The sequence below is a fragment of the Mesocricetus auratus genome, unplaced genomic scaffold, assembly GCF_017639785.1.
Source record: "Mesocricetus auratus isolate SY011 unplaced genomic scaffold, BCM_Maur_2.0 Super-Scaffold_100020, whole genome shotgun sequence".
NCBI classification, from domain to species: domain Eukaryota; kingdom Metazoa; phylum Chordata; class Mammalia; order Rodentia; family Cricetidae; genus Mesocricetus; species Mesocricetus auratus.
In genome coordinates this window covers 19,943,019-19,947,333 of record NW_024429201.1, presented here as the reverse complement: position 1 = coordinate 19,947,333, position 4,315 = coordinate 19,943,019, and the positions used below count along the sequence as shown (strand labels likewise).

General features: G+C 40.5%; 1 pseudogene; it reads right to left on the bottom strand.

Moving 5' to 3' along the window:
* Positions 1-2,679: 2,679 nt before the first annotated feature.
* Positions 2,680-3,143, bottom strand: LOC110339604 (annotated as a pseudogene).
* Between the last annotated feature and the right edge of the window lie 1,172 nt (positions 3,144-4,315).

The following is a 4,315-nucleotide window of genomic DNA, read 5'->3' as shown; positions in this document are numbered from 1 at the left end:
CAAACAATTAAATCCACAGTCTCCCGGTCTCTCAGCAGTTCTCTAAGCTGAAATGTGAACAGGTCTATCCAAAAACTGTGCACAGACATTCACAGCAGCATTGCTTGTGACTATAAGTAACCCCAGAAGTAGAACAAGAAAAGTAGTAACCGATTAATGAATAAACAACATATTCCATACAAGACTATTATCTGCCCTAAAAAACAGAATACAGTATTTTTGTTAACATTAAATATGAATGCATTATACTATGAATGAAACCTGAAAAGATGCTAGATAAAGGAAGCCAGTGTTTTTTTAAAAGTCACATACTGAATGATTGTGAAATTTATGGGAAAGTTCTGGCACGAGCCACTGTGTAGAAACAGGAGCTACATTAGTGGTTGCTAAGGGTGTAGGCAGGCATGGTGCAGTGACAGCTAGTAAGTATAGGGTTTCTTTCTGAGGTGGTGAAAGTTCTAAAATTAGATAGTGAAGTTTTCACAACCTTGTAAATATACCAGGAGTTACTGAATTGCATATTTTAACAGACTAAATTTTATGGTATACAGATTATATCTCAATAAGGCTATTATTTAAAACAAACACATGCAACCTAAGTAGTATAAATGCAAAGAAATCTATGCCAAGACACCTTATCATTCAACTTCTGAGAATTAAAAAAAAAAGAAAAGAAAACTGAAAGGAGAGGGCAAGAGCACCTTCCCTCCATGGGAGAACAATCCAGATGACAGTGGGTTTCAGAAACCCTAGAGGTACAAGGAAGGCATGCCGCATCTTCACAAGTGCAGAAAGGAAAAAACAAACAAAAACCCAACCTCACTGTCATTTTGCTACTGTTCTGAACCTTTGGGGGTCACATATTAGATGCCCTGCATATCAGGTATTTACATTACAACTCATAACAGTAGCAAAATGACAGTTATGAAGTAGCAATGAAATAATTTTATGGTTGGGGATCACTAACTGAGTGAAAGGAAGTAACTGTGTGAAAGGTTGCAGCATATTGCTGGGTGTGGGTGGCGCACGCCTTTAATCCCAGCACTGGGGGGAAACAGAGGCAGGCGGATCTCTGTGAATTCAAGGCCGGCCTGGTCTACAGAGTGAGTTCTAGGACAACCTCCAAAGCAATACAGAGAAATCTTGCTTCAAAAAACAAACAAACAAAAAATGGTCACAGCATTAGAAAAGTTGAGAACCACTGGCTTAATGTCATTCTTGGGCTCCATGGTTCCTGTAATTCTTCTTTTACAATTTCCTCTTTAAAATGTTTTAGTTTCCTTTCATCTAGAATGTCTTCATTCATTGTTCCTTCTCAGGGCTCTTTTGTTAGGTTTGGGACTTGAGTGGGTTTTTTTTCCCTTTGAGTGAGGTTGGGTGGATCACGGTCATTTTTATTGTATGAATGCAATGTCTTGAAGAGCCTGAAGCTATTCAGGAAAATGGGAACTCAACTAACTCATTTCAGATAGCTGCTCCTTTGGGCCAAAATCAAAGTACAAAAATGAAAACTATAGATCAACCATTTCTCACAAAGATTAGCTCAGAAATTCTTGCCAAATTATTAGCAAACAGAATTGAACAACATGTAAAATCAAGGCCGACTTATTGAAGGTTTTCATGGCCTGTTCAGTAATAAAAACCAACTGATATCATGAACCATCAGGTAAATGAACTTGAAATCAAAGTGGCTTGTCACCACCCACCTACTGGAAAATGGCTGGAATTAAGTTTATAAGCACCAGGAATCAAAAGAAAATTGGCATGTTTTGTGTGTGCACATAAGTACAGGTATCCACGGAGGCCAGAACAAGTACAGAGTCTTGTCCCTTGAGGTGGAGTTACGGGCTGTAGTGAGCTGCACCTGTGTGTGTACTGGTAACAGAACCCAGGTCCTCTGAAAGAGGAATACACCTTCTTAACCATTGGGGCAGACCTCTTTTTTTTTTTTTTTTTTTGGTTTTTCGAGACAGGGTTTCACTATTGTTTCGGAGGCTGTCCTAGAACTCGCTCGGTAGACCAGGCTGGCGTCGAACTCACAGAGATCCGCCTGCCTCTGCCTCCCGAGTGCTGGGATTAAAGGCGTGCGCCACCAACGCCCGGCCCAGACCTCTTTTTGTATTATTATTGATCATATTCAATCATCTTTGGAAAAATATCTACATAAATCAAATCCTAGCTTTGCCTTCTTGAGATGCTGATCACCCTTAGAAAACTTTGGTTTCCTCATCTGTACTATGAGAACAGTATGGATACCCACCTGTGTAGGGTGAGAAGAGTAGATGAGACTGAGACTAAGCTTGTAAAGTGACTGTCACTCGGTGAATGCCTGCAATGACTCTTAAGCTCGGAATGACTCACTAGCTGAAATGACAGCATTTGTGACATTACTGAGAGTGGTTGTGGAGGCATGTAGACTCTTTCTTCAGCATTCCTTGTCAGCAGTAGTCTTTCTCCAGATCTTTTCTCATCTATAGACTTAGACCTTTTAAAATGCCCTTTACTATCAGAGACTTGTAATTTTTTCACATGCCTAGCAGGTTAAGTCAGAATATTTGTTACTAATAAACATCCTCCCTCCCTCCCTCCCTTCCTCCCTCTCTTCCTCCCTCCCTTCCTCCCTCCTTTCCTTTCTGTGGTGAAAACATATAGATTTAGAATTAGCCAGGTGGACTCAGCTTAGATGATCCTAGTTTTCTGGGCAACATCCAGAGCATCATAATCAGAAGCCTGCCTAACACAGGCCTCCTCCTCTCAACCAGACCTTCTGAGGGTACTGACTTTGGCCACATGAGTGTCATAGAGTTTCTTCATAGCCTGATTAAGATGGTACTTGTTGGCCCTGACATCCACAATAAACACAGTGTGATGTTGCCTTCTGTCTTCTTCATGGCTGACCTCGTGGCCAGGGGGAGCTTGATGACAGCATGGTGCTCAAACTTATTTCTCCTGGCCCTCTTCCCAGGGTATTTGTGCTGCCTCTGGGGCCTTGTGGTCTTGGGCCTCTGGAAGGTGGGTAGCAAATGGATCTTCTTTTTGTGGCTGTGGCTGCCTCTCAGCACTGCCTTCTTGGCTTTCAAGTCCTTTGCTTTGGCTATAGCATTGGGAGGGGCAAGGACTTTGATCTTCACCTTCAGGGTCATCTTCACCCATCATTTCATTTTTAATTTGACTAAGATATAAAAAAGTATTAGATTGTTATGTTATGTAAAATATAATGTAGGTTCTGTATAGTATATTTAATATATACAAATATATAATCTATATAATTGGACTAAAACTATTTTATTACAGCACTCATTCAGTGTGTCCCTATGTGCATCTGTGCTCTTGGAGGTTAGAGGACAACTCACGGGAATTAGGTCACACTCTGCTTCCACCATGCGGGGCCAGGAACAGACTTGAGTTGTCAGGTTTGGTGGCAAGCACCTTCATCAGATGAGCAATCTTGCTAATTTTAGAATTAAATTTTAAAAACTTCTTTAAATTTATTTTATTGTATGTGTGCATGTATATATACCATGTGTATGCCTTGTGTGCCTGGTGCCAACTGGTGCCAATTAGGTGAGAAAGGGCTTCAGATCTCTTGGACCTGGAGTTACAGATGGCTGTGAGCCACCATGTGGGTTCTAGAAGCCAAACTCAGGTCCTCTGCAAGGTTGCTAAGTGCTCTTAACTGCTAATTTATCTCTCTAGCTCCTCAAATTGATCTTTTTTTTTGAGACAGGGCTTTTCTATTATTGTAACCCTGGCTGTCTGGAACTTGCTATGTAGACCAGTCTGGTCTCGAATTCACAGAGATCCGTCTGCCTCTGCCTTCCAAGTGCTAGGATGAAAGGCTCAGTTCCTAGAACTGAATTTTTGACTCTACTTACAGGAGCTATATGATGCAGTCTGGCCATGGTTTCATTTTTCAGTTTGACTAAGAGAAAAAAAAGCATTTTGCTGTGTATAATTTTGAGTTATCTATCAGATTCACATTGCAATAAAATATTTTAAATTAAAATTAATTCCATGGATAATTAAAAAGTCACTCATGATCTTAATGTAATTGATCTAAAATTTACCATGTATTTTTTTCATGTTTTAAAAATTTTGTCTTAGACTTTATTTTATGTGTCTATTTGTTTGCTTGTATATATCCGTACACTACATGTGTTGAGTGCCTGTGGAGGCCTGAAGAGGATGTCCAGGTTACCTGGAACTGTAGTTACAGTTGTGAGTCACCATATGGGTGCTAGGAACTGAACCCAGGTCCACTGGAAGAGCAGCCAGTGCTCTTAACTATCGAGTCATCTAGTCAGCCCCTCTTGTT